Source organism: Pseudophryne corroboree, chromosome 6 (genome assembly GCF_028390025.1).
Source record: "Pseudophryne corroboree isolate aPseCor3 chromosome 6, aPseCor3.hap2, whole genome shotgun sequence".
NCBI lineage: Eukaryota > Metazoa > Chordata > Amphibia > Anura > Myobatrachidae > Pseudophryne > Pseudophryne corroboree.
This window is the reverse complement of record NC_086449.1, coordinates 613,725,257-613,746,303: the sequence shown is the minus strand read 5'-3', so window position 1 is coordinate 613,746,303 and position 21,047 is coordinate 613,725,257. Positions and strand designations below refer to the sequence as shown.

The 21,047-nt window shown below is 45.0% G+C and overlaps 1 protein-coding gene and 2 pseudogenes across 3 annotated transcripts in view; all 3 read right to left on the bottom strand.

Annotated features, from left to right (window-relative positions):
* The window catches only part of NEURL1B (neuralized E3 ubiquitin protein ligase 1B), a 751,932-nt gene that overhangs the window by 345,736 nt on the left and 385,149 nt on the right, over nucleotides 1–21,047 (bottom strand). The window lies entirely within an intron of this gene.
* Nucleotides 8,721–8,839, bottom strand: LOC134938807 (5S ribosomal RNA; annotated as a pseudogene).
* On the bottom strand, nucleotides 20,386–20,505 carry LOC134939122 (5S ribosomal RNA; annotated as a pseudogene).

The following is a 21,047-nucleotide window of genomic DNA, read 5'->3' as shown; positions in this document are numbered from 1 at the left end:
TGAAGTTCGGGCGGGTTCGGATTCAGAGAAACCGAACCCGCTCATCTCTAGCAGCAAGCAAACAATATGATATTATAGGCATTACTGAAACTTGGTGGGACGAATCTCATGATTGGACAGTCAATCTGGAGGGCTATACGCTGTTCAGGAGAGACAGACTAAATAAACGGGCTGGAGGGGTATGTCTTTATGTAAAGCCATTTCTAAAGCCTGTTATACGGGAAGATATCCAAGAGGGGACTGTAAATACTATTGAGACGTTATGGGTAGAAATTACATGCGGGGGTAAAGGAATAAAGAAGTTATTATTGGGGTTATGCTACAGGCCACCTGGTAGTAATGTGTCTGATGAGAAATTGTTACTGAATCAAGAGACTTTAACTATCCCGAGATAAACTGGAAAAACAATTTATGAGATACTGCTAGTGCGATATGCACTATGTTTCCGTGCGGTATGGACTACATAGTCCATATCGCACGGAAAATCGCAGTGTGTATGCAGCTTTAGGTTATGTCCATTTTCTGTATTCAATATTTGTCTGTTTCCATATCGCTACTTAGCAATGTATTCTGGTGTCTGCATACTTGGGGTGTTACACACGGGATACATGAGAAATGTTTATCATTACGTAATATTGCATTACATATCATATTGCCCAAGACTGCTTTTAATTCAAACATTTTAAGTAAAGTCTTCAACAAGTGTAGGTGTAGTCAATCTTGGATACATTTGTTTCATTGTTCAGGGGCACAAGCGGGGGTATGAAGTACCTACACCTGCCAATATTATGCAAAATTGGTATATGAATTACTTTCTATTATATTTCAGCTTTATGTATCTAGATGTGAGTGCTATTATCACTGTATGTTTTACCTTGGATTTTACAGCTCAGCAGTTCTTAGCAGTTAATTAGGCAGTACCTGCCTTGATTAAACAGCTCTCGGGGCTTTTGCTTCACTGCTGATCAATCAAGCACGGTTTTCATGTGGATGCTCACATGTCTCTACCTCAGTAGCCGACTAGGTAAAACACATATAAATACACTACATTTCCTGCTTTGCTGGTACCCCTCATGGTACATCCTCCAAATTGCGGGTTCCTGTGGATGTGGGAGGAGTACTCACCCTTCCGGGGTTGAGGAGGACTACCTGAAAAATTGTGAGTCTCCCGCAACTTCCATGAGAGCAGGGACTGTAAGTATGGTATGATGCTGCCTGTCCTTTGACCCTTTTGATCATTTATTGACCACTGTTTCTAGGTATCTGCCATTCCCTGAATCCTGACCTTCCTGTCCTCTTTGCTCAGTAATCCGGCCTGTTCCTGACCATCGTGTTTCTCTGTCCTGTCCAGTCTGTGTGTTGCTCCATTATGTTACTGTGTCATATCTCCCCTACCTCACAAATTGGCTAGCAGTACTAAAGGTGCATACACACTTACCGAGAAAAAGAGCGACGTCGCTCATTTACTTGGCCAGTGTGTATGCTGCCAGCGTCGATCGATGCGCGGCCAGTGTGTATGCTGCCAGTGTCGCTGTCGGCAGTGCATGCAGCTCAATCTGGCCTGTCGTCCAGGAGCTGCATGCACAGCCGGCGGCTGTGTGACGTCACTGAGCGATATGACCGGTCATATCGCTCAGTGTGTACGGGTGGCCGCCGACCACCCAGCCCGGAGGGGAAACACTAGATGACGTTGCATGTGTATGGACCATAACAAGTACCAGTGAATGACTGTAATTGCAGGAGAAGTGCTGCTATTGGTGAAACATCCCGTGCCTTCAGTTCTGCAGAGTGGCTATCATTATCCATTGAGAGAGATTCAAAACAAACTAGCTTTTGTTATATTTCTTTTAATATGAAATTAAGGGGAAATTCAATTGTTTAAAAAGTCAGTTGGTTGTCTGCTTTTTCCTATGTAAAAACCAGGAAAAAACAGACCGCCAACCGACTTTTCAAACATTTGAATTCCCCCCAAAGGATATTTTACATTGCAATGATTGCATCCACTACCACTGTAGTACATTTCACACGCTGGGTGTAACACAGGCTTCTAAAATAGTATAGCAATCTTTCATAAACTATATGCTTACATCATCCATTTTGTCAAAAATCATAAAACATTGTGTTCTAGCATCCTTTTGTCTATAAGATAAATTCTTATTCCCTTTTGTAGAACTGCACTGGTGGTGTGGAGGGATAAAGATGTACAGTAATGGTATCTTGTATTAGTGACAGCACAATGCACAGTTCAGCCTGTGGGGAATCACTGTTATAAATATCACCTTCCTGCTTTTGTTCCCGATATGGCTGGCTCGTCTGCTAACCATATTAAATCATTCAGTGAGTCAGAAGAACAATAACTTTGAAGACCTTAAAATCAGACTCTGAACTGTTTTCTGTCTGAGGGTTTAGCAGTGAATTACTATTGCTGGTAACTGGTGAACAATGGCCATGAAACAATGCAACAACTTTGCTGTCAGTGACTAAGCCTCAAAGGATTATAGACTTCGATGGATACAAATTATGTATATTCCGATAAACAGAAAACAGGATTATTTGAAATATGATTTTTTTACAGTGTATTTTTTAATATTATGATTTGGTAGAAAAACACCTTCTTGGACCGAAAAGTGCCTATACAGTACTATTATTAAGCTTGTGACTGCAGGACAACAGCACATTAAATATAGGCTAGAATGTAACCAGCATTTCCAACACAGTTCAACATATAAATAACATGCATATCTTCTATAATAAAACTAGTAGCATGGACATACCGTTGTGACTATAACAATAGGAGATGTGTTCTTGGGGGGATTTTTCATGTTATCACAGATGCTTGAATAAGCTCTGATGGAAAAATGGTCAAATAACCATCTAATATACAAATTGTATGAAAAACTGCTATGCATATTGTTATTCTGTAATGTTGCATATACCATAGATGCATGCTATAAAAGTATTGATTACGGAGGCCAATCCCGGGATCCCCAGATTTGGGGCCAAAAACGGCTGGGATTCAATCCCGGGATTGGATGCTCCAATCCCGAGGATTGAGGGATCAGCATTGAGCGTCCCCAGGATGCTCAGACGCTGCCTGGCTTCCTCCTCCTGACTCCCCAGCGCAGCGTGAGGTGCAGTGGGAGGTCATGATGCGCCGTCACACACCGCTGGGAGCCGCCGGGAGACAGCTGCTGATGTGTCCCCCCCCCCCCTGTTTATGGTGAGTTATGTGTGCGGGGCGGCCACACAGAGAAACGCCAATCCCGTTGTATGTGTGCATGTATATATAAATATATATGCATACATATATATATATATATATATATATATACACACACACACACACACACACACACACACACACATACATACACACACACGTATATACATTCATGTATACACTAACACACACACACACACACACACACACACACACACACACAAGCACAAACACACATACATATATTACTACAGATCTATACATACACACATTGTTTGAATACTGATTTCCCCACCAGGGGCTGGGAGCAAATTGGCAGCAGCGTGATGACGGAGGGAGCTGCTGTGGCTGAGCATGTGCAGCCAGCAGCTCCCCACCGGGCATTTTGTAAGAAGAAGAGAGCTACTGTACATACAGTAGCTCTCCGTTGCTGCAGCAGGGCAGCAGCTTCACAGTCATGTACGCAATCGCGGCTTTTAGCAGAGACAGCGGTGTCACAGTCTCAAAAATAGAAAATTTGGTTCATCAGAGGGGGTTTCCAGGTACTTGGACCCCCCCCCCTGCGTGCGCCACTGCAACGGGGCAAGTATACCATGCATTGAATAGAGAGTGTCAGATACTGTGTATACACACACACACACACACACACACAAACACACACACACACACACACACACACAAACACAGGATTGAATAGAATATACATTTCAATTTCTCCCCTCATAATTTTTCTTTTTTTCACCCTTTGAGAACTGTACCCCTGATGAAGTCATAGAGATGAAAAATCAACATCATTGCTTGGCCAGTAATGGTTATTAGTTTTTGGGTGATTTCTGGTGATGGGTTCTCATTCTAGGGTGCATTGTACTGACCCGTCAAACAAAGTTCTCTGGTGCATGGAACATTGAAACAATGTTTGACTTGTTCGATTCATTGAAACGAATTGATTTGTAATTTTATCTTTGTACAGAACTTACAGCTACATATGTATTAGCGCACTAGGATATTCATTGTGAATTATACATACATTATATATATATATATATATATATATATATATACATACACACACACACACACATACATACACACACACACACACACACACACACACACACACAGGTTGAGTATCCCTTATCCAAAAGGCTTGGGACCAGAAGTATTTTGGATACCGGATTTTTCCGTATTTTGGAATAATTGCATACCATAATGAGATATCATGGCGATGGGATCTAAGTCTAAGCACAGAATGCATTTATGTTTCATATACACCTTATACACACAGCCTGAAGGTCATTTTAGCCAATATTTTTAACAACTTTGGGCATTAAACAAAGTGTGTGTAAATTCACACAATTCATGTATGTTTCATATTAGTGATGAGCGGGTTCGGTTTCAGAGAAACCGAACCCCCCCGAACTTTACCCTTTTTACACGGGTCCGAGCCATACTCGGATTCTCCCGTATGGCTCGGTTAACCCGAGCGCGCCCGAACGTCATCATCCCGCTGTCGGATTCTCGCGAGATTCGGATTCTATATAAGCAGCCGCGCGTCGCCGCCATTTTCACACGTGCATTGAGATTGATAGGGAGAGGACGTGGCTGGCGTCCTCTCCGTTTATAATTGTAGAAGAGACAGTTGATTGCTTGTTTTATTACTAATTGTGGGGAGGATTGGGGAGCAGCTGTTAAGACTCGGAGTAGAGTGCAGAGTTTTGCTGATAGTGACCACCAGTTTTTTTTTATCCGTTCACTGCCTGAAAAAAATGCTCCATACCATATCTGTGCTCAGTGTGCTGCATGATATATCTGTGCTGAGTGCTCACACTGCTTAATTGTGGGGACTGGGGAGCAGCTATAGCAGGAGTACAGTGCACAGTTTTGCTGACAGTGACCACCAGTATACGTTTGTCTGCCTGAAAAACACTCCTGTGGTGGCTTTTTTTTATACTAGTTTAGCAGTCTGCTGACAGTGTCCACCAGGTCCATTATACTGTATATAGCAGTACGGTAGGCCACTGCTGTACCTACCTCTGTGTCGTCAGTCACTCGTCATCCATTAATAATAATAAGTATACTATCCATCCATCTACATTGTATACCTGTGGTGGCTTTTTTTCTTTATACTAGTTTAGCAGTTTGCTGACAGTGTCCACCAGGTCCATTTATTATACTGTATATAGCAGTACGGTAGGCCACTGCTGTACCTACCTCTGTGTTGTCACTCGTCGTCCATAAGTATACTATCCATCCATCTACATTGTATACCTGTGGTGCCTTTTTTTCTTTATACTAGTAGTACTAGTTTAGCAGTCTGCTGACAGTGTCCACCAGGTCCATTATACTGTATATAGCAGTACGGTAGGCCACTGCTGTACCCACCTGTGTGTCGTCACTCGTCGTCCATAAGTATACTACCATCCATCTACATTGTATACCTGTGGTGGCTTTTTTTTTATACTAGTAGTACTAGTTTAGCAGTCTGCTGACAGTGTCCACCAGGTCCATTATACTGTATATAGCAGTACGGTAGGCCACTGCTGTACCTACCTCTGTGTCGTCACTCGTCGTCCATAAGTATACTACCATCCATCTACATTGTATACCTGTGGTGGCTTTTTTTTTTATACTAGTAGTACTAGTTTAGCAGTCTGCTGACAGTGTCCACCAGGTCCATTATACTGTATATAACAGTACGGTAGGCCACTGCTGTACCTACCTCTGTGTCGTCAGTCACTCGTCATCCATTAATAATAATAAGTATACTATCCATCCATCTACATTGTATACCTGTGGTGGCTTTTTTTCTTTATACTAGTTTAGCAGTTTGCTGACAGTGTCCACCAGGTCCATTTATTATACTGTATATAGCAGTACGGTAGGCCACTGCTGTACCTACCTCTGTGTCGTCACTTGTCGTCCATAAGTATACTATCCATCCATCTACATTGTATACCTGTGGTGCCTTTTAGTTGTGCGCATTAAAATATGGAGAACAAAAATGTGGAGGTTAAAAAAATAGGGAAAGATCAAGATCCACTTCCACCTCGTGCTGAAGCTGCTGCCACTAGTCATGGCCGAGACGATGAAATGCCATCAACGTCGTCTGCCAAGGCCGATGCCCAATGTCATAGTACAGAGCATGTAAAATCCAAAACACAAAAGATCAGTAAAATGACCCAAAAATCAAAATTAAAAGCGTCTGAGGAGAAGCGTAAACTTGCCAATATGCCATTTACGACACGGAGTGGCAAGGAACGGCTGAGGCCCTGGCCTATGTTCATGGCTAGTGGTTCAGCTTCACATGAGGATGGAAGCACTCATCCTCTCGCTAGAAAAAAAAAATAAGATTTTACTTACCGATAAATCTATTTCTCGTAATCCGTAGTGGATGCTGGGACTCCGTAAGGACCATGGGGAATAGCGGCTCCGCAGGAGACAGGGCACAAGAATAAAAGCTTTAGGATCAGGTGGTGTGCACTGGCTCCTCCCCCCATGACCCTCCTCCAAGCCTCAGTTAGGATACTGTGCCCGGACGACCGTACATGGGCCCTCATTCCGAGTTGATCGGTCGCAAGGCGAATTTAGCAGAGTTACACACGCTAAGCCGCCACCTACTGGGAGTGTATCTTAGCATCTTAAAATTGCTACCGATGTATTCGCAATATTGCGCTCACAAACTACTTAGCAGTTTTAGAGTAGCTCCAGACTTACTCTGCCTGTGCGATCAGTTCAGTGCTTGTCGTTCCTGGTTTGACGTCACAAACACACCCAGCGTTCGCCCAACCACTCCCCCGTTTCTCCGGCCACTCCTGCGTTTTTTCCGGAAACGGTAGCGTTTTCAGCCACACGCCCATAAAACGCCGTGTTTCCGCCCAGTAACACCCATTTCCTGTCAATCACATTACGATCGCCGGAGCGAGGAAAAAGCCGTGAGTAAAAATACTATCTTCATAGCAAAGATACTTGGCGCAGTCGCAGTGCGAATATTGCGCATGCGCACTATGCGGAATTTCACTGCGATGCGATGAAAAATACCGAGCGAACGACTCGGAATGAGGGCCATAATAAGGAAGGATATTGAATCCCGGGTAAGACTCATACCAGCCACACCAATCACACCGTACAACTCGTGATCTGAACCCAGTTAACAGTATGATAAAACGAAAGGGAGCCTCTGAAAAGATGGCTCACAACAATAATAACCCAAATTTTTGTAACAATAACTATATACAAGTATTGCAGACAATCCGCACTTGGGATGGGCGCCCAGCATCCACTACGGACTACGAGAAATAGATTTATCGGTAAGTAAAATCTTATTTTCTCTGACGTCCTAGTGGATGCTGGGACTCCGTAAGGACCATGGGGATTATACCAAAGCTCCCAAACGGGCGGGAGAGTGCGGATGACTCTGCAGCACCGAATGAGAGAACTCCAGGTCCTCCTCAGCCAGGGTATCAAATTTGTAGAATTTAGCAAACGTGTTTGCCCCTGACCAAGTAGCTGCTCGGCAAAGTTGTAAAGCCGAGACCCCTCGGGCAGCCGCCCAAGATGAGCCCACTTTCCTTGTGGAATGGGCTTTTACCGATTTTGGCTGTGGCAGGCATGCCACAGAATGTGCAAGCTGAATTGTACTACAAATCCAACGAGCAATCGTTTGCTTAGAAGCAGGAGCACCCAGTTTGTTGGGTGCATACAGGATAAACAGTGAGTCAGATTTTCTGACTCCAGCCGTCCTGGAAACATATATTTTCAGGGCCCTGACAACGTCAAGCAACTTAGAGTCCTCCAAGTCCCTAGTAGCCGCAGGTACCACAATAGGTTGGTTCATGTGAAATGCAGAAACCACCTTAGGTAGAAATTGAGGACGAGTCCTCAATTCTGCCCTGTCAGAATGAAAAATTAAGTAAGGGCTTTTATATGATAAAGCCGCCAATTCTGACACACGCTTGGCTGAAGTGCGATAAAGGGTTGGGTTAAGGATGCCGCACAAGACTAAGTGAGATTGAATGGATATGTAGTTAGTATGTGTTTCCAAGAAAACCGACGAACCAGAAAAACTTCCGGAATTGATCACCATCTACCATTGAACAAAAAAAGGGTTCTTTTTTAGGTAGAAAGAAAAGGGTGATTGTCGATGGTGCTCCCATGGGTCTATTACATGGGTAATAAAGAGAGGAGAGAAAGGAAAAAAGTGACCCTTGTTGGGAGCACTCACTCTTGGAAACAACTGTGATAGAGATTATGTATAACGTATTAGATATTAAAACGTAACCTTTAATTCTTGATGAATAATATAAGAGTACACACAAAATATGTTTAAAAAATGATTAAATAATTTGAATCGTAAATTCGGGATTGCAACTGTGAACATATGGATGAAAAACCAAGTATATAAGGCAGACGTGCGGCACAAATTGCGGCAGAACCAAGAAATTGCCCGCCAGGTGTTGATTTCTACAGTAGGTGCAGTAGCAAAAGTATTGCCATCAAGCAAAACCTACAACACCTGGTATTCCTTAGTGGTCAACCACCTAAGTACTGACCAGGCCCAACACCGTATTGCTTCCAAGATCGGATGAGATTGGGCATGTACGGTGTGGTATGGTAGTAGATTTAAAGTCGATGAGCAAAGACCTGTAATGGGTATGCAGTTATTGAATCCACCAAGGCCTGGTTGTTAAAATGGGCAGATAGTCTCTTAAAAAAGAGACATATGTTTGACCATCATTGCACCAAAGTGTATTCCAAATGTATAGGTATACAGAGGTTTTAAATCATATGGTCAATCGGTTTTGCCAAATGGAGCCGCCTGTACGTTGCTTGTTTTTGTGCTATGCAACATTAATCCCAGAGGATTTTTCACATGTGGTAGGGCAATAGTGGACCCTTGTTATTCTGATGAAGGTGACAAGGGTCACTTTTTTCCTTTCTCTCCTCTCTTTATTACACACGCTTGGCTGAAGCCAGGGCTAACAGCATCGTCACCTTCCATGTGAGATATTTTAAGTCCACAGTGGTGAGTGGTTCAAACCAATGTGACTTTAGGAAACTCAACACAACATTGAGATCCCAAGGTGCCACTGGAGGCACAAAAGGAGGCTGTATATGCAGTACCCCTTTTACAAATGTCTGAACTTCAGGCACTGAAGCCAGTTCTTTCTGGAAGAAAATCGACAGGGCCGAAATTTGAACCTTAATGGACCCTAATTTTAGGCCCATAGATAGTCCTGTTTGCAGGAAATGGAGGAAACGACCCAGTTGAAATTCCTCTGTAGGGGCCTTCTTGGCCTCACACCACGCAACATATTTTCGCCAAATGCGGTGATAATGTTTTGCGGTTACGTCCTTCCTGGCCTTGACCAGGGTAGGGATGACTTCATCTGGAATGCCTTTTTCCTTCAGGATCCGGCGTTCAACCGCCATGCCGTCAAACGCAGCCGCGGTAAGTCTTGGAACAGACAAGGCCCCTGCTGGAGCAGGTCCTTTCTTAGAGGTAGAGGCCACGGTTCGTCCGTGAGCATCTCTTGAAGTTCCGGGTACCAAGTCCTTCTTGGCCAATCCGGAACCACGAGTATAGTTCTTACTCCTCTCCTTCTTATGATTCTCAGTACTTTTGGTATGAGAGGCAGAGGAGGGAACACATACACTGACTGGTACACCCACGGCGTTACCAGAGCGTCCACCGCTATTGCCTGAGGGTCCCTTGACCTGGCGCAATATCTGTCTAGTTTTTTGTTTAGACGGGACGCCATCATGTCCACCTTTGGTTTTTCCCAACGGTTTACTATCAGGTGGAAGACTTCTGGGTGAAGTCCCCACTCTCCCGGGTGGAGGTCGTGTGACTTAGGGCATTGTAAATGGCCCTTAGTTCCAGAATGTTTATATGAAGAGATGTTTCCATGCTTGACCACAAGCCCTGGAAATTTCTTCCCTGTGTAACTGCTCCCCAGCCTCTCAGGCTTGCATCCGTGGTCACCAGGATCCAATCCTGAATGCCAAATCTGCGGCCCTCTAGTAGATGAGCACTCTGCAGCCACCACAGAAGAGACACCCTTGTCCTTGGCGACAGGGTTATCCGCTGATGCATCTGAAGATGCGATCCGGACCATTTGTCCAGTAGATCCCACTGAAACGTTCTTGCATGGAATCTTCCGAATGGAATCGCTTCGTAAGAAGCCACCATTTTTCCCAGGACCCTCGTGCACTGATGCACTGACACCTGGCCTGGTTTTAGGAGGTTCCTGACTAGCTCGGATAACTCCCTGGCCTTCTCCTCCGGGAGAAACACCTTCTTCTGGACTGTGTCCAGAATCATTCCTAGGAACAGTAGACGTGTCGTTGGAATCAGCTGCGATTTTGGAATATTTAGGATCCACCCGTGCTGACGTAACACTACCTGAGATAGTGCTACTCCGACTTCTAACCATTCCCTGGACCTTGCCCTTATCAGGAGATCGTCCAAGTAAGGGATAATTAAGATGCCTTTTCTTCGAAGAAGAATCATCATTTCGGCCATTACCTTGGTAAAGACCCGAGGTGCCATGGACAACCCAAACGGCAGCGTCTGAAACTGATAATGACAGTTTTGTACTACAAACCTGAGGTACCCTTGGTGAGAAGGGTAGATTGGGACGTGGAGATAAGCATCTTTGATGTCCAGAGACACCATATAGTCCCTTTCTTCCAGGTTCGCTATCACCGCTCTGAGTGACTCCATCTTGAATTTGAACCTTTTTATGTAAGTGTTCAAGGATTTCAGATTTAAAATTGGTCTCACCGAGCCGTCCGGCTTCGGTACCACAAACAGCGTGGAATAATACCCCTTTCCCTGTTGTAGGAGGGGTACCTTGATTATCACCTGCTGGGAATACAGCTTGTGAATGGCTTCCAAAACTGCCTCCCTGTCGGAGGGAGACTTTGGTAGAGCAGACTTCAGGAACCGGCGAGGGGGAAACGCCTCGAATTCCAGTTTGTACCCCTGCGATACTACCTGTAGAATCCAGGGGTCCACTTGCGAGTGAGCCCACTGCGCGTTGAAATTCTTGAGACGGGCCCCCACCATGTCTGAGTCTGCTTGTAAAGCCCCAGCGTCATGCTGAAGACTTGGCAGAAGCAGGGGAGGGCTTCTGCTCCTGGGAAGCGGCTGCATGGTGCAGTCTTTTTCCCCTTCCTCTGCCCCGGGGCAGAAAAGAGTGGCCTTTTGCTCGCTTGTACTTATGGGAACGAAAGGACTGAGTTTGAAAAGACGGTGTCTTTTTCTGCTGATGTGAAGTGACCTGGGGTAAAAAGGTGGACTTTCCAGCCGTTGCCGTGGCCACCAGGTCCGATAGACCAGCCCCAAATAACTCCTCCCCTTTATACGGCAATACTTCCATATGTCGTTTGGAATCCGCATCCCCTGACCACTGTCGCGTCCATAACGCTCTTCTGGCAGAAATGGACATAGCACTTACTCTTGATGCCAGGGTGCAAATATCCCTCTGTGCATCACGCATATATAGTAATGCATCCTTCAAATGCTCTATAGTTAACAATATATTGTCCCTATCCAGGGTATCAATATTTTCAGTCAGGGAATCCGACCACGCGACTCCAGCACTGCACATCCAGGCTGAAGCGATTGCTGGTCGCAGTATAACACCAGTATGTGTGTATATACTTTTTAGGATATTTTCCAGCCTTCTATCAGCTGGTTCTTTGAGGGTGGCCGTATCAGGAGACGGTAACGCTACTTGTTTAGATAAACGTGTGAGCGCCTTATCTACCCTAGGGGGTGTTTCCCAACGCGTCCTAACCTCTGACGGGAAAGGATATAGCGCCAATAATTTATTAGAAATTAGCAGTTTTTTGTCGGGGGAAACCCACGCTTTATCACACACCTCATTTAATTCATCTGACTCAGGAAAAACTATTGGTAGTTTTTTCACACCCCACATAATACCCTTCTTTGTGGTACTTGTAGTGTCAGAAATGTTCAATGCCTCCTTCATTGCCGTGATCATGCAACGTGTGGCCCTACTGGACATTACGTTTGTCTCCTCACCGTCGACACTAGACTCAGTATCTGTGTCTGGGTCTGTGTCGACCCACTGAGGTAACGGGCGTTTTAGGGCCCCTGACGGTGTCTGAGACGCCTGGACAGGCACTAATTGATTTGCCGGCTGTCTCATGTCGTCAACAGTTTTTTGCAAAGTGCTGACATTATCACTTAATTCTTTAAATACGATCATCCAGTCAGGTGTCGACTCCCTAGGGGGTGACATCACTAACCCAGGCAATTGCTCCGCCTCCACATCATTTTCCTCCTCATACATGTCGACACACACGTACCGACACACAGCACACACACCGGGAATGCTCTGATAGAGGACAGGACCCCACTAGCCCTTTGGAGAGACAGAGGGAGAGTCTGCCAGCACACACCAAGCGCTATATATATATACAGGGATAACCTTATATAAGTGTTATTCCCTTATAGCTGCTGTTTATTATTATTTAGCTGCCAATAGTGCCCCCCCTTCTCTTTTTTACCCTGATTCTGTAGCAGGTCTGCAGGGGAGAGTCAGGGAGCCGTCCTTCCAGCGGAGCTGTGAGGGAAAATGGCGCTTGTGTGCTGAGGAGATAGGCTCCGCCCCTTCACGACGTCCTTATCTCCCGCTCTTTTCTGTAAAAATGGCAGGGGTTAAAATACATCCATATAGCCCAGGAGCTATATGTGATGTATTCTTTTGCCAACCTAAGGTATTATCTGTTTATATTGCGTCTCAGGGCGCTCCCCCCCCAGCGCCCTGCACCCTCAGTGACCAGAGTGTGAAGTGTGCTGAGAGCAATGGCGCACAGCTGCGGTGCTGTGCGCTACCTTAGTCTGAAGACAGGACCGTCTTCTGCCGCCGATTTCACCGGACCTCTTCGCTCTTCTGGCTCTGTAAGGGGGCCGGCGGCGCGGCTCCGGGACCCATCCAGGCTGAACCTGTGATCGTCCCTCTGGAGCTAATGTCCAGTAGCCTAAGAAACCCAATCCACTCTGCACGCAGGTGAGTTCGTTTCTTCTCCCCTTAGTCCCACGATGCAGTGAGCCTGTTGCCAGCAGGACTCACTGAAAATAAAAAACCTAAAATAAACTTTTATTCTAAGCAGCTCAGGAGAGCCACCTAGCCTGCACCCTTCTCGTTCGGGCACAAAAATCTAACGGAGGCTTGGAGGAGGGTCATGGGGGGAGGAGCCAGTGCACACCACCTGATCCTAAAGCTTTTATTCTTGTGCCCTGTCTCCTGCGGAGCCGCTATTCCCCATGGTCCTTACGGAGTCCCAGCATCCACTAGGACGTCAGAGAAAAAGACTTAAGCTGGCAAAAGCACAGCAAAGAACTGTGCGTTCTTCGAAATCACAAATCCCCAAGGAGAGTCCAATTGTGTCGGTTGCGATGCCTGACCTTCCCAACACTGGACGGGAAGAGCTTGCGCCTTCCACCATTTGCACGCCCCCTGCAAGTGCTGAAAGGAGCACCCGCAGTCCAGTTCCTGATAGTCAAATTGAAGATGTCAGTGTTGAAGTACACCAGGATGAGGATATGGGTGTTGCTGGCGCTGGGGAGGGAATTGACAAGGAGGATTCTGATGGTGAGGTGGTTTGTTTAAGTCAGGCACCCGGGGAGACGCCTGTTGTCCGTGGGAGGAATATGGCCATTGACATGCCTGGTCAAAATACAAAAAAAAAATCAGCTCTTCGGTGTGGAATTATTTCAACACAAATGCGGACAACAGGTGTCAAGCCGTGTGTTGCCTTTGTCAAGCTGTAATAAGTAGGGGTAAGGACGTTAACCACCTCGGAACATCCTCCCTTATACGTCACCTGCAGCGCATTCATCATAAGTCAGTGACAAGTTCAAAAACTTTGGGCGACAGCGGAAGCAGTCCACTGACCAGTAAATCCATTCCTCTTGTAACCAAGCTCCTGCAAACCACACCACCAACTCCCTCAGTGTCAATTTCCTCCTTACCCAGGAAAGCCAATAGTCCTGCAGGCCATGTCACTGGCAAGTCTGACGAGTCCTCTCCTGCCTGGGATTCCTCCGATGCATCCTTGAGTGTAATGACTACTGCTGCTGGCGCTGCTGTTGTTGCTGCTGGGAGTCGATCGTCATCCCAGAGGGGAAGTCGGAAGACCACTTGTACTACTTCCAGTAAGCAATTGACTGACAACAGTCCTTTGCGAGGAAGATGAAATATCACAGCAGTCATCCTGCTGCAAAGCGGATAACTGAGGCCTTGGCAGCCTGGGCGGTGAGAAACGTGGTTCCGGTATCCATCGTTAATTCAGAGCCAACTATAGACTTGATTGAGGTACTGTGTCCCCGGTACCAAATACCATCTAGGTTCCATTTCTCTAGGCAGGCGATACCGAAAATGTACACAGACCTCAGAAAAAGACTCACCAGTGTCCTAAAAAATGCAGTTGTACCCAATGCCCACTTAACCACGGACATGTGGACAAGTGGAGCAGGGCAGACTCAGGACTATATGACTGTGACAGCCCACTGAACCTGCCCTGCCATCATCTGAAGCAAGAGGCGGTAACGAGGTGGAATTCAACCCTCTATATGCTTCAGAGGATGGAGGAGCAGCAAAAGGCCATTCAAGCCTATACATCTGGCCACGATATAGGCAAAGGAGGTGGAATGCACCAGTCTCAAGCGCAGTGGAGAATGATTTCAACGTTGTGCAAGGTTCTGCAACCCTTTGAACTTGCCACACGTGAAGTCAGTTCAGACACTGCCAGCCTGAGTCAGGTCATTCCCCTCATCAGGCTTTTGCAGAAGAAGCTGGAGACATTGAAGGAGGAGCTAAAACAGAGCGATTCCGCTAGGCATGTGGGACTTGTGGATGGAGCCCTTCATTCGCTTAACCCAGGATTCATGGGTGGTCAATATGTTGAAATCAGAGCACTACATTTTGGCCACCGTGCTCGATCCTAGATTTAAAACCTACGTTGTATCTCTCTTTCCGGCAGACACAAGTCTGCAGGGGTTCAAAGACCTGCTGGTGAGAAAATTGTCAAGTCAAGCGGAACGTGACCCGTCAACAGCTCCTCCTTCACATTCTCCCGCAACTGGGGGTGCGAGGAAAAGGCTAAGAATTCCGAGCCCACCCGCTGGCGGTGATGCAGGGCAGTCTGGAGCGAGTGCTGACATCTGGTCCGGACTGAAGGACCTGGCAACGATTACGGACATGTTGTCTACTGTCACTGCATATGATTCTCTCACCATTGAAAGAATGGTGGAGGATTATATGAGTGACCGCATCCAAGTAGGCACGTCAGACAGTCCGTACGTATACTGGCAGGAAAAAGAGGAAATTTGGAGGCCCTTGCAGAAACTGGCTTTATTCTACCTAAGTTGCCCTCCCTCCAGTGTGTACTCCGAAAGAGTGTTTAGTGCAGCCGCTCACCTTGTCAGCAATCGGCGTACGAGGTTACTTCCAGAAAATGTGGAGAAGATGATGTTCATCAAAATTAATTATAATCAATTCCTCCGTGGAGACATTCACCAGCAGCAATTGCCTCCAGAAAGTACACGGGGACCTGAGATGGTGGATTCCAGTGGGGATGAATTAATAATCTGTGAGGAGGGGGATGTACACAGTGAAAGGGGTGATGAATCGGAGGATGAGGAGGAGGTGGACATCTTGCCTCTGTAGAGCCAGTTTGTGCAAGGAGAGATTGATTGCTTCTTTTTTGGTGGGGGCGCAAACCAACCAGTCATTTCAGTCACAGTCGTGTGGCAGACCCTGTCACTGAAATGATGGGTTCATTAAAGTGTGCATGTCCTGTTTATACAACATAAGGGTGGGTGGGAGGGCCCAAGGACAATTCAATCTAGCACCTCTTTTTTCTTTCATTTTTCTTTGCATCATGTGCTGTTTGGGGAGTATTTTTTTAAAAGAGCCATCCTGCGTGACACTGCAGTGCCACTCCTAGATGGGCCAGATGTTTGTGTCGGCCACTTGGGTCGCTTATCTTAGTCACACAGCTACCTCATTGCGCCTCTTTTTTTCTTTGCATCATGTGCTGTTTGGGTAGTATTTTTTTGAAGGGCTATCCTGCGTGACACTGCAGTGCCACTCCTAGATGGGCCAGGTGTTTGTGTCGGCCACTTGTGTCGCTTAGCTCAGTCACACAGCGACCTTGGTGCGCCTCTTTTTTTCTTTGCATCATGTGCTGTTTGGGGAGTATTTTTTGGAAGTGCCATCCTGCGTGACACTGCAGTGCCACTCCTAGATGGGCCAGGTGTTTGTGTCGGCCACTTGTGTCGCTTAGCTTAGTCACACAGCGACCTTGGTGCGCCTCTTTTTTTATTTGCATCATGTGCTGTTTGTGGACAATTTTTTTGAAGGGCCATCCTGTCTGGCACTGCAGTGCCACTCCTAGATGGGCCAGGTGTTTGTGTCGGCAACTTGGGTCGCTTAGCTTAGCCATCCAGCGACCTCGGTGCAAATTTTAGGACTAAAAATAATATTGTGAGATTTGAGGTGTTCAGAATAGACTGAAAAGGAGTGGAAATTATGGTTATTGAGGTTAATAATACTTTGGGATCAAAATTCTATGATTTAAGCTGTTTTTGAGGTTTTTTTTAAAAAAACACCCGAATCCAAAACACACCCGAATCCGACAAAAAAATTTCGGTGAGGTTTTGCCAAAACGCGTCCGAATCCAAAACACAGCCGCGGAACCGAATCCAAAACCCGAAAAATTTCCGGTGCACATCACTATTTCATATACACCTTATACACACAGCCTGAAGGTCATTTAATACAATATTTTTAATAACTTTGTGTATTAACAAAGTTTGTGTACGCTGAGCCATCAGAAAACAAAGGTTTCACTATCTCACTCAAAAAAATCAGTATTTCGGAATATTTGGATTGGTATATATATATGCATTTACCCTTTTCTACATAGAGTGCCGGATGTGTTTACAAGTATATATATATATATATATATATATATATATATATATATATATATATATATACACATACACTGCTCCAAAAAATAAAGGGAACACTTATACAACATAATGTGATGAAATCAAACTGTCCACTTAGGCAGCAACACTGATTGACAATCAATTTCACATGCTGTTGTGCAAATGGAATAAACAGGAGGTGGAAATTATAGGCAATTAGCAAGACACCCCCAATAAAAGGAGTTGTTCTGCAGGTGGTGACCACAGATCACTTCTCAGCTCCTATGCTTTCTGGCTGATGTTTTGGTCACTTTTGAAAGCTGGCGGTGCTTTCACTCTAGTGGTAGCATGAGACGGAGTCTACAACCTACACAAGTGGCTCAGGTAGTGCAGCTCATCCAGGATGGCACATCAATGCGAGCTGTGGCAAGAAGGTTTGCTGTGTCTATCAGTGTAGTGTCCAGAGCATGGAGGCGCTACCAGGAGACAGGCCAGTACATCAGGAGACGTGGAGGAGGCCGTAGGAGGGCAACAACCCAGCAGCAGGACCGCTACCTCCGCCTTTGTGCAAGGAGGAACAGGAGGAGCACTGCCAGAGCCCTGCAAAATGACCTCCAGCAAGCCACAAATGTGCATGTGTCTACTCAAACGATCAGAAACAGACTCCATGAGGGTGGTATGAGGGCCTGACGTCCACAGGTGGGGGTTGTGCTTACAGCCCAACACCGTGCAGGACGTTTGGCATTTGCCAGAGAACAACAAGATTGGCAAATTCGCCACTGGCGCCCTGTGCTCTTCACAGATGAAAGCAGTTTCTCACTGAGCACATGTGACAGACGTGACAGAGTCTGGAGACGCCAAGGAGAACATTCTGCTGCCTGCAACATCCTCCAGCATGACCGGTTTGGCAGTGGGTCAGTAATGGTGTGGGGTGGCATCTCTTTGGGGGGCCGCACAGCCCTCCATGTGCTCGCCAGAGGTAGCCTGACTGCCATTAGGTACCGAGATGAGATCCTCAGACCCCTTGTGAGACCATATGCTGGTGCGGTTGGCCCTGGGTTCCTCCTAATGCAAGACAATGCTAGACCTCATGTGGCTGGAGTGTGTCAGCAGTTCCTGCAAGATGAAGGCATTGATGCTATGGACTGGCCCGCCCGTTCCCCAGACCTGAATCCAATTGAGCACATCTGGGACATCATGTCTCGCTCCATCCACCAACGCCACGTTGCACCACAGACTGTCCAGGAGTTGGCGGATGCTTTAGTCCAGGTCTGGGAGGAGATCCCTCAGGAGACCATCCGCCACCTCATCAGGAGCATGCCCAGGCGTTGTAGGGAGGTCATACAGGCACGTGGAGGTCACACACACTACTGAGCCTCATTTTGACTTGTTTTAAGGACATTACATCAAAGTTGGATCAGCCTGTAGTGTGTTTTTCCACATAAATATTGAGGGTGACTCCAAATCCAGACCTCCATGGGTAAATAAATTTGATTTCCATTGATAATTTTTGTGTGATTTTGTTGTCAGCACATTCAACTATGTAAAGAACAAAGTATTTAATAAGAATATTTCATTCATTCAGATCTAGGATGTGTTATTTTAGTGTTCCCTTTATTTTTTTGAGCAGTGTATATATATATATATATATATATATATATATATGTAAAAAAAGGAGTATAGCGCCACGTGTGAGGGAAAAAAAAAAACACCTAAAAATGAGAAATATATTTATATGTAGAAAACACTCCCTTACGAATGATAGGGTGTCAGCCGTCCCCTAGAATTTCAGCATTGGTAAGATGCTGTGAAAATGTTAAAGTAAATATGGGTAGGTAGGGGCTGTGGCGACCAACTGGTGTTTATTTAAAAAAATATATTAGTGGACTAAAATGCAATTTTTAAAGGACAGGATAAAAAGACCTTTTTTGTAAAAGAATAAAAACAATTTATTTTGCAAAAAGTAAAAAACATTAATTTTTTAGAAGTAACTGTTTTTTCACAGAGCTACATATATGAGAAACATGTAGTAAAACAGGATAAGTACTAAAAAATGGATGTATAAAATTCTTAAGACATAAATAGAATAAAAGAATTTATGATTAATAAAAAACAGCTTAACTTAAGATGGAGGGTCATACAGGATATCCCAACGCGTTTCGTCTATCTGACTTCATCAAGGGGTAGTGAGTGAATGTGCAGAGTGGGCTTATATACCCACTGATAAGGGGTTACTAGTTGTGACATCACTTCCTGTTGATTAACAATGTAAAAGTGTATCATATACATAATTCGTATTGGTAACATATAGGCAATAATGGAGCAATACTATTAGGCTAGGGAGAGGCATCTCATGATAATTATACTAAAAAACGAGCTTAGTAAGTCCTTAAAACAGTGTTATAAACAGTTTTAGTTGTTTTTGCGCACTTCCGCCACACTTCCTGTATCGGCGGCTGCGGAGTGCGCATGCGCGAATGCCCCACTTCCGGTATCGCGTCTCGAACGGCTTTGTCCGGAGCTTCATGCCCCACTTCCGTCCTAGATGTTATGAGTTCTGTGCCCCACTTCCGGTATAGGTGTCCGGAATGATACATGACGCTACTTCTTGTTTGACAGCGTCTGGAGAAATCAGTGCATTGTCGGCGGCCATTTTAAAGGAGTCCATATATGCAGACATAGATTCTCCTTGTATATTAATTGCTCGATTGCATGGAAAAGAAAAATATATAAAATAAGGCGCAGTTAGTGTCGTTTTGACTCGAGTATTCTTAATCCTTCATTAATACAATTATTACATAGGGGGCATAAATGTCCACTTTTAATACAGGGCAATAAATTATGTTTCTTTGACAATAGTAATTCTATGGGAGTTAATTTTTCAAGGTAATGGGGTGAGAGAAATAAATATATTTTAAAGGCAGTTTGACAGAAGTAAGCTATGCATATTTGGAAGGTATATATATTTTGTGTTGAAAACAGTTTTTTGGGGTGAATAAAAGTGATTATAAATAACGTGATAGCAAGTGCATTTACAGAAATAAACGTTCATGCATATATATATGTATATATATCAAGTCTGTACAGATGTGTGTATGCGCACCCGTCCATGCTTCAGTGTGTGCCCACTAAGCTGAGTGGTCATGTATGTCGTTCACATGAGCCTGGTTATGACACATAAGTGTTTGTTACTTATTTTTTACAGTACTTTAACTTCCCAGGTGGTCTCCCTCTTGGTACTATTAAAGCCCGACACTGCTTAGCTTCCAAGATCGGACGGGTTTGGGCGTGGAGCCAGTGTGGTATGACTGTATCTATTAGTTTTGAACAAAACACTCATTCTTGTGTCAAACATTTTTATTGTGCTGTGAGTTCAGGTGCGCATATACATTCAATGTGATAAAGGTGAGTGAGGGTATAATGAGACATTTTTTTAACCTTATAAAAATGGGGCAATTTCATAACCCTCGTTGAATCCTGCTGGATGCATCGTGTTAAGCTGGTAGATCCAAAACATTTCTCTTTGGGATAGTTTGTTCGCCAGGTCTCCGCCTCTTTCCCCAATCTGTACGTGTTCTATTGCTTTAAAGGTCAGGTCTTCTGGATTTGAATTGTTTTCCCGGATAAAATGTCTATAGATGAGGTGGGTGTCGAGCTTATTTTTGATGCTCCTAATGTGCTCTTGAATTCTTATTTTGAGTGTCCGCTTTGTTTTCCCCACGTATTTCTTCTTGCATGTACATTCCAATAAATATATGACAGAGCTGCTGTTGCAATTAAGGAACTCCTTTATCTTGAATTCTTGGGTGGCCCCTGAGTTAAAAAATGTTTTTCTGTTTGAGTTCAGGAACTTGCAGA